General features: G+C 47.4%; 1 protein-coding gene across 1 annotated transcript in view; it reads left to right on the plus strand.

Moving 5' to 3' along the window:
• The window catches only part of Tomosyn (syntaxin-binding protein tomosyn), a gene marked incomplete in the record, with an annotated part of 544120 nt that overhangs the window by 458248 nt on the left and 75872 nt on the right, over nt 1–10000 (plus strand).

The following is a 10000-nucleotide window of genomic DNA, read 5'->3' on the forward strand; positions in this document are numbered from 1 at the left end:
AGAGAAAGAGAAAGAGAAAGAGAAAGAGAAAGAGAAAGAGAAAGAGAAAGAGAAAGAGAAAGAGAAAGATAAGTAGTGTGTTTGGGGAAGCGGGTGGCAGGAGACAGGTCGTCAAGGATTGAGGGGAGATACGTTATCTGCTCGGGGGAGATAAGTGAGGGGAGATAGACGCAGCAACAGAGAGGGGAGTGCAGAGGATGCTGGCGGCCCCTGATCTATCGCCTTCATCGTCAGCGCTTGGTTCTCTCCTAAGGGGGTTGGGGTTGGGGGGGGGGTCTTGTCGCTACGGCCAGGGTAGGCCACAATAATGCCCAGATAAGTCGGGAATGCAGTAGGATGTTCTCTCTCTCTATCTATCTATCTATCTCTCTTCCTCCCTCTCTCTCTCTCCCTCCTCCTCCCTCTCTCTCTCTCTCTCTCTCTCTCTCTCTCTCTCTCTCTCTCTCTCTCTCTCTCTCTCTCTCTCTCTCTCTCTCTCTCTCTCTCTCTCTTTCCCTCCCTCCTTTCCTTTCTTCCTTCCTTCCTTCCCTGCCTCCCTACTCTTCCTTCCCTCCCAACTCTTCCTTCCCCTCCCCTGCTCCCTCCCACCCTCCCCTCGCACTCTCCTTCTCCCTCCCCTCCTCCCCTCGCACTCTCCTTCTCCCTCCCTTCTTCCTCCGGCTCCTGCTCCAATGCCAAGCGGATGTGTGGCCTGGGTTTCGAGCGTGAGCTGATAACCTGAAGATATTGTTTATTTTGATTCCGGCCACGTGTCGATGTCGAGGGGACGCTTGCGGTCGATAAGGGGAGACCTGCCTGTTGCACCGAGCCGGGCTCTGCCACGACGCTGAAAACGCATACGGCACGTGTGTGCATATCCTGTGTATTGAATTTCTATCTTCTTTATGATGTTACGACGGAGAGTGGTATTCAGAATATGGATCTTTCATGTCGGATGGAGTTTTAGGGGGAATTTAACTTGCATGCATGCATACATTGCAGTCTTGCGTGAATGTATTTTTGTATCTATGTGCTTGCTTGTGTGCTTTTACGTGAACGTGCCGTGTACAATGTACAGTGTACATGTTAGTATATATATGAATGTGTGTGGACGTCCTGTCACCTTCCGGAACGTGATTGAACTCTTGCCAAGTGTCCCATCGTAACTTAGTCACACGATGACGACGACGACGATGGCGACGACGACGATGATGATGATGATGCTATTCGTCAGCGAAGCGTGAAAGAGATTGACTGGCCGACGAATTTCACCCTGGATACGAGCGGCGCGGGGGTGGGGTGGGGGTGGGGGGTGGGGTGGGGGGGGTCTGACGTCGAAAGCAGCGCCTGGACCTGGACCGCCGCCATGATGCCATTCATCTTGGTCGCTTATCCCGGCTGTCACTTCGCCTATTGAGAGGATTGGCTGCCTTCTAACAGATCTGAAGTCGATGTAACCATTTGACGGCCAGGTGGTGTTTTTTTTTTTTTCTCCCTTTTTTTCGAGTGGCGGAGGGGCGGGGGGGTGTCGGTGGGCAGTGGCTGGGTTGTTAGTTTTGTATTTATTGGTAAACATTAGCTATTTCTTGATTTTCATGCCATGGTTGGGTTTGATGTTAATATCTCATCACTGTTATTATTACTTTTATTGTTATTTCTGTTGTTTTTGCTGTTGTCGTTTTTCATTGTGATTTTTATTATCATAATCATGTAGTAATAGTACTATTTTTATCATCCTCGCCAATCAGAACCATATCCTACAATTGATACTGACATAGTTATTACTGTTTCTCTTACTGCTGTTGCTGTTGATGAGTCTACAGCAACACGCCCTTTCATTATTATTATTATTATTTTTTTTTTTTTTTTTGCTACCCCAACTCACTGCCGCGGTTTGCAATCCTCTAATGCAACAAAATGACCAACAGGATGAGCAACGGAAGCTGCTTTGCCTTGAATATACGGCGGTTGGTGGTCCTAACGTACTCGTGAACTTAGGGGGGGGGGGGGTTGTAGGGAGGTTGTAAGCGAGGAACTTGTTTTCTCGAAGTTATCGTCCAAGTTATCAGCTCAACGACCGCGAGCGGGGCTAATTGGCGTTGCGTGGGGCTCTTGGCGTAAGGGCCTGACTTGCACTGCGTCATCGTAAAGTTTCCAATGCCCTCCTCTGCCCCCCCCTCTCTCTCTCTCTCTCTCTCTCTCTCTCTCTCTCTCTCTCTCTCTCTCTCTCTCTCTCTCTCTCTCTCTCTCTCTCTCTCTCTCTCTCTCTCTCTCTCTCCTCTCTCCCTCCCCCCCCACCTCTCTCTCTTCCCCTCCCCCCCTCTCTCTCTCTCTCTCTCTCTCTCTCCTCTCTCTCTCCTTCCCTCTCTCTCTCTCTCTCCACTCTCTCTCCTCTCTCTCTCTCTCTCTCTCCCCTCCTCTCCCTCTCTCCCTTCTCTCTCTCTCTCTCCCCTCCTCTCCCTCTCTCCATCTCTCCCTTCTCTCCCTCTCCCCTGCTCTCTCTCTCTCCCTCCCCCCTTTCTCTCTCTCTCTCTCTCTCTCTCTCTCTCCTCTCCTTCTCTCTCCCTCTCCCTCTCTCTCCCTCTCTCTCTCTCTCTTCCTCTCTCCCTCTCTCTTCTCCTCCCTCTCCTCCTCCCTCTCCTCTCCTCTCTCTCTCTCTCTCTCTCTCTCTCTCTCTCTCTCTCTCTCTCTCTCTCTCTCTCTCTCTCCTCTCTCTCTCTCTCTCCCCTTTCTCTCCTTCTCTCTCTCTCTCTCTCTCTCTCTCTCTCTCTCTCTCTCTCTCTCTCTCTCTCTCTCTCTCTCTCTCTCTCTCTGGCTTGATCCTTCCCTTATTCCTGTTTTTGAAGGGTGGGTTAAGGAGGGGGGAAGTTTGGAGGGCTATAGCAGGAGAAAGAGAAAGGATAGGGCAGGGTAAGGGGGAACTTACACGTCTGAGTCCTTTAACAATTAATTTATGCATTTTTATCAAGAGTCTGTTTTGTCTATGCTCGATTCCCTTGCCTTCGATATCTCTTTGTCAAAGTCAGTGCCAAAGTCATCCCTTTATCCCCTACTAACGTGTCTGTCCTCTCTCGCTTCTCTTTCGCTACCTTCTCTCTCTCCCTTTCACTTTCATTTTCATTTTCCCTTTCACTTTCACTTATACTTTCCCTCCCCCTCCCCCTCCCCCTCCCTCTCCCCCTCCCCCTCCCTCTCCCTATTTCCCTCTCTTTCTCTATCCCTCACACCCTCTCTTCCTTCCCTCCCCTCCCTTCCCCACTCTCCCCTCCCCTTCCGTCCCTCCCTCCCTCCCACCCTCCCACCCTCCTTACACCCCCCCACCCCCCAACCCCGCACACACACCCTACCTACCTCTCTCCTTCTTTCTTTCATTCCTACAAACCCTTTCTCTCTATTTCTCTTCGTCGTCTTCACTCTCCTGTCCCTCTCCACATTCCACGTTTATTCTTCCCGTGCCTCAACTGCCTTTTCCTTCCCCCTTTTCCCCCCCGCAGCGTGATGTCGGAGGCACAAGGAACACAGCGAGCGCCCCGCAGGAAGTGCATGCGCGGTCACTTCCAAAGGGGAGTTTCCTTGTGCCAGTTTCCATATTTTCAGACTGGAAAAGAGTAGGAGGTCTGTTCCTCTATGTATGTGTTGTCTTTCTCTCTCTCTCTCTCTCCCTCCCTCTCTCTCCCTCTCTCTCCCTCTCTCCCTCTCTCCCTCTCCCCAATCCCCCTCTCTCTCGTGTGCGCGCTCACTCCCCCTCCCCACACACGCACACACGCACGCACACACACACACACACACACACACACACTCTCACCCTCCCACACACACACACACACACACACACACACACACACACACACACACACACACACACACACACACACACACACACACACACACACACACACACACACACACACACACACACACACACTCACACTCACACTCACACTCACACTCACACTTACACACACAAATTCCCTCTTCCTCTTTTTCTTTCTCCTCCCTCGCTTCGCCTCCCTCCCCTCGCAGGCCGACAGCCTCTCTCTTCCTCCTCTCCCCTCTCCCCTTCCTCCTTTTTTCGCCCGCTTACCATTACGTGCTGCACAATGGCTCCGAGAGGCCTGGTGGAACTGGCACTTGCTGATTGTGAAATATATGGCACTTGGCAACTCCTCGCCATCCCTAATGCGCTGTTTAAAATCACAATTGCTATCAATTGTACTCTTCTCCCCCTCCCCCCCACCCTCCCCGGCATTTTTTAAGGCCTATAGTTGTGGCATCAGGTACGTTATGTTATATTCGCGTCTATATCCTGGTTTTATATTGTACAGTAATAAATACTACTTAGTAGTATTATCAAAGTTGTTATTATTATTATTATCATGCTTTGTTTTATTAGATAGAATTACATTACATATTTACATTTACATGTTCTAATAAGTCTGCTTGATAATTTTACCGAATTTGCCGAATGGAAACCCGAAGAGAATATTTGCATATTTTTTGTTTTGTTTGTTTGTTTTGTAACTTTTTTTTAATATTAGAGACAGACACACACAGACAGACACATAGACAGACAGCGACAAAGAGAGACTAAGACACCGAAAGAGATGTGGGTGTAGGGTGAGGGAGGGGCAAAGGAGAAGGGGGGGGTAAAGAACGGTTCGAAGGGGCTGACTTCTTTCCAGAAACACTTAGGAAGGCTGCTGTGGCTTGACGCTTTACTGAGCATCAATGTTTTTCGGAGGTGGAGGGCGGTAGAGTGTGCGTGTGGCAGGGGGGGGGGGGGGGAAATGTTTTGTTCTGATGATGAAAGTTGCGTTTTAGGTCTTTGTTGTTGTTGCTGTTGTATTTTTGTTTCTCGCTCCTTTTGCTCTACCTCGCCTCTGTTTCTTTTTCTTTTTCTTTTCCTATATTCTTTTCTAGTTTTACTTTGGTTTTAACTTCTTTTTCTCTCCCCTCTCTCTTCCCTTCCCTCCTCTTTTGTTTCCCTCTTTATTTTTCCTCTCCTTCTACCCATCTTAAGCCTGGCCCTGCTTTTTTTTCTTCTCCTGTGCACTATCTTTCTTTTTCTATTTATAGTCTCTTTCTCTTTCTCCCTTCCTCTCTCTCTTTCTCCCTCCCTCCCTCCCCCCCTCTCTCTCTCTCTCTCTCTCTCTCTCTCTCTCTCTCTCTCTCTCTCTCTCTCTCTCTCTCTCTCTCTCTCTCTCTCTCTCTCTCTCTCCCTCCCTCCCTCCCTCCCTCCCTCCCTCTCCCTCCCCCCCCTCTCTCTCTCTCCCCCCCTCTCCCTCTCCCTCTCCCTCCCTCTCCTTCCCTTTCTTCACTCCTCCCATCCTCCACCCACCCATCCATCTATCCATTCATCCATCCATCCATCCATCCATCCATCCATCCATCCATCTTTCCATCCATCCATCCACCCATCCATCCATCCACTCCCCTCTCATTCACTAGAGGCGTATCTTCGCGAGAGCGTGAGGTTTAGCTCACGCTCTTGCGAAGACACGCCTGTATTCCTTAAACTGTTTCGACGGGAAGAAAGTAAACCGATAGATCTCTCGTTCTCCCCTCTCCCCTCTCCCCTCCCCTCCTTCCGTTCATCTCCCATCTCCTCCCCTCCCTCCGGCCCCTTCCCCTCATCCCCTCCCCCCCGCCTCCCCTCCACCTCCGCCCCCGCCCCCGCCCCCCTTCGCTGTCAGATCCATCACTGTCTCTGAATGTCAAAGATGCCATTTGATGTCTTGTTTACGGGCCGTTTTGAAGGAGTGGAGGACATTTAGGATGATATTTCCTTCCTCCTCCCCTCCCTCCTTCCGACACCCCGCCCCCTCCCCCCACCTTTTTTGAAGGAATTCTTGTTTTCTCTCTCTCTTTCTTTTTTAATTCTCTCTGCCAATTTTCTTGTGGGGTGTTTATGCGTTTCATCAGTTCAGCTAGATATATCTTTCGCTAGATGTTGGATAAGGTAATTGTTAATGGTGTATTTTTGTTTTATTCCTTTCATTAACCGTGAACATATTTTAAGCTGCTGAACAATGTTTTTTTTTTCTGGGAGTGTTTTTTTTTCCTTACATAGCGATGTTTTTTTTAAGGGGTTGAGTTTGATGATTTTAAGTTATCTTTGAATAATATCTGTAAAGCATTTATTTCTTTAATCAAATTGGATCTGTCGGGGGAAGATAATCAAACTTGCGTAATTTAAACTTTAATCGTGTGTAATGATTCGCATGTCGCACCGTGACATTGTCAAAACAGAAACAAAGGAACATATTAAAAAATAATAATCGGGTAAGAATAGAATGTGTATATATCATTTTCTCGTGAATGTTTTATGTAATAAATTTGGTTGTCATGTTTTCTACCCTGCTAGACATCCACCCTCTCCTCCTAATGGATATTCACCCTCTCCCCCTGTTTGATATTCACAATCTCTCCCTGCTAGACGTTCACCATCTTTCCCTGCTAGAAATTCACCCTTTCTCCCTGCTAGACGTTCACTATCTTTCCCTGCTAGAAATTCACCCTTTTTCCCTGCTAGACGTTCACTATCTTTCCCTGCTAGAAATTCACCCTTTTTCCCTGCTAGACGTTCACCCTCTTTCCCTGCTAGAAATTCACCCTTTCTCCCTGATAGACGTCCCCCTATGTCCCAGCTAGACATTCCCCGGACGTTCTCCCTGCTAGTGTGTCACTCTTTTCCCCTGCAAGACTCTCACTCTTTCATCCCCCTGGATTCTCACCCTCAATACACTTTTTTCAAACCTAAATGACCGCATCGCCATAGAGTAATATAAACAAATTCCCTTTTCCTTTTCCCCCTTCTTCTTCCTCCTTTACCATTTCTTCCTCTTCAATCTGCCGCAACGAAGCCCGTTTTTCTCTCTTATTAGAATTAGGACTTTTTTTTTTTTTTGCTCAAAAAGTTAAGATATGCTATTTTTTTCATATACGTCAAAACCTTAATTTCTCTAATGAAATGTCTTCATTATGTTGGACGTGTTTTCCTTCTTTTCTTTTTTTTCCGTTTTATTAGCATCAAGAATGAAAGTTCATTTTGTCCATGAGGGGATTCCGGGTTATTTGACGCCCGTAAGATGAAAGTGTTTGTGGAGCATCGCAGTGGGCGGACTCGGCTGCACATCTTGCGAAAGCGGGCGCACGGCGGATGGCACTCTCCCAGTCGCGCTCTTTATGTTTTTGTTGTTGTTGTTGTTACTGTTCATAGATTTTTTTTTCTTTCCCTTCTTCTTCCTCTTCTATTTCTCCTTTTTCTTCTTCTTCTCCTCCTCCTCCTCCTTTTCCTCCTCCTCCTCCTCCTCTTCCTCCTCCTCCTCCTCCTCCTCCTCCTCTTCCTCCTCCTCCTCCTGCTCCTCCTCCACTTCGTCAATTAACATTTTTTATTGTCTGGAGCAAGAAGGCAGCGAGGAGTCATTTGTTGCTTCATGTTGGATGAAGAACAAGAACAAGATTCGCACCTTATTATCATTTCCTTTAATTCTTTTTTAGGGGGGGGCGGCTAGTAAATCCACACGAGAATAATGATATCGATGATAATAACAATAATAATAACAATGATAATTGATATGTGAACAAATGAAACAAAAACATAGAAGGAAGGATAACAGAAATATGTGACATTTATTTGAAAATTATCCACGCATTTCCCCCCACTCGCTCCAGCATGTATATCTTGTTAAATAGGTCCTAATTAGCAAGTCGACAGCCGTTCTTTTCGCTGGCGTTACAGAGCGACTCGGATACACCCGCCGCCATGAGCGAGCGAGCGAAACAAGTTTTTTTTCCCTCTCTCTCTTTCTCTCTCTCTCTCTCTCCCTCTCCCTCTCTCCCTCCCTCTTTCTCCCTCTCTCTCCCTCTCTCTCTCTCCCTCTCCCTCTCCCTCTCCCTCTCCCTCTCCCTCTCCCTCTCCCTCTCTCTCTCTCCCTCCCTCCCTCCCCTCTCTCTCTCTCTCTCTCTCTCTCTCTCTCTCTCTCTCTCTCTCTCTCTCTCTCTCTCTCTCTCTCTCTCTCTCTCTCTCTCTCTCTCTCTCTCTCTCTCTCTCTCTCTCGTAAAGCCATTAGACATCGTGAGGCATTAATGAAGTGTCACTAAAGAGTGTTGAATCCCAAGGTTTCGGGCCGATCGGGGTTCAGGGATCATTAGATGCAGTACCAACTATAAGGCACTATGGGAGGGAGTGGGGCGATGGGGGAGAGGGGGGGAGATAGTTAGGTGGGGAGTGGGAGGGAATAGGGAGGAGAATAAAAGGAAAAGGGGGGGTGGGAGAAAGAGGAGGGAGGTAGAAGGAAAAGGAAAGGCGGAGGATGGCAAGTGGGAGTAGGGAAGAGGATGAGGAAATAGGGAGGGAGGAAGCGAGTAGAATGAAACAAGGAGGGAAGAGGGAGGTAGGAGGGAGTAAAAGTAGGGAAGGCGGAGGAGGTTGATGAACGGCTTAATGAATCATGACGGAATAACGTCGTTGCACTTCAAATTACCACCGTTAAATTTCAATCAGTTATCATCTCCTACCTATCAGTTTGTTATCAGTCATTAAAAGAGAGAGAGTGACAGAGACCGAGAAACAAAGGGAATATGTCAAGTCGTCGTTTCTGTTTCTTCCCATTTAATTTCCCCCTATTCTTACACCTTTGTCTCGTCACTTCATTTTTCCTTCTTCTCTCTTCTTGTCTCTCCCTCTTCATTCTCCCCTTTTTTTTTACCCCACTTCATTATTTTTCGTTTCTTCCCTTTTCATTTCCACACTTGTCTTTCTAAAATGTCTTCGTTCAGTTACCTCTAGCGGCTGTCAGAGTAGAAGCAGAAAGGCTTGTAGTTCGAAGGTACTGAATGATGTTGGTAGCGGAGAGTTGGGCGGTGTTGGCGTGGTGGAAGCGGGAATCATTTGCGGTGTGGGGAGAGAGCTGAGGATCGGCTCTAGGGAGATGCCGCGAGCGTTTTAGTACTGGGATATGATGTGATGGCGCGCCGGTTGCGTGGTTTGTTGCCATTGGGTTATAGTGTTTGCCAACTCTGGAGAACGTCGCGAAATCCAGGGTTAGTGGCGCGGTGTCTGTAGTGAGTGCATCAAATTGCTTTTTTTATTTTTGTTTTATTTATTTATCTATCTATTTATTTTACATATGAAAATCAGAGAAAACTAGTCGTAAGGCATTCATATTTTTTTTTCTAATACTACACTTGAGATTTTATCAAAGCATCGAGGACGAATGTACTGAAAAGCAATCACTCCAATCCAAGTACCATCAGCATTACGAATGCTACCTGCTGCTCTACTACCTTTCCTCTCCTTTTCGTTCCCTGGCTGAGTGGCGTTAAGCACGTAACCCCCTTCACATCATTTAAGAACTTAATGCGATTACGCTAACTTGTTGGAAGCGATATTCGAAAGGGATTTTGTCCGTCGAGCATAGGGAAAGCGAACGGGAGATTATAACGAGGCATTAAACTTGGGGTTTATAAGGAGACGCTGATTTTGGTGCATTTAATCTTGGTGTTGGTTTGAGGTAGAAAAGCTAGGGACTGGATTAAGGCATTGTATAACGAGGTACCCCCCGGATAGGGCATTACGTAACAAGACAGTAGTTAAGCCAAGGTATTGATTTGCGGAATTATAACGAGGTACTGTTTGAGGATGTTGATATACGCAGCTTTTTTTTAAACTATTCTACAGCAAGGCATTGATTCAGGACGCTTGTCCGAGACACTACAGAAAAAAAAAACATGGTTACAACAAGGCATTGGTTTTAGACGCAGCACGTGATGAACAACTTGTGTGCCTGCCTCGCCTCCCCAGCCATTCGTTACCCTTGTTCTCACTCGGTCGCCACCTTCACCTACACCTGTTCTGGAGTTGATGATGGCGTGCAGCAGAGCGCCAGAACGAGTCAGGGACACGTCGTTCGTCACTCTCAGTCGTGGGGTATAACTCTGTTTGTTGTTATTGTTATTTTCGTGTTGCAGTTATTTTTTTATTGTGGCTATTGTTGTTATGTAGACTCGCCTCTTGGTG

Source organism: Penaeus japonicus, unplaced genomic scaffold, assembly GCF_977035675.1.
Source record: "Penaeus japonicus unplaced genomic scaffold, GWHDUDI00000001_assembly GWHDUDI00000026, whole genome shotgun sequence".
NCBI classification, from domain to species: Eukaryota; Metazoa; Arthropoda; class Malacostraca; order Decapoda; family Penaeidae; genus Penaeus; species Penaeus japonicus.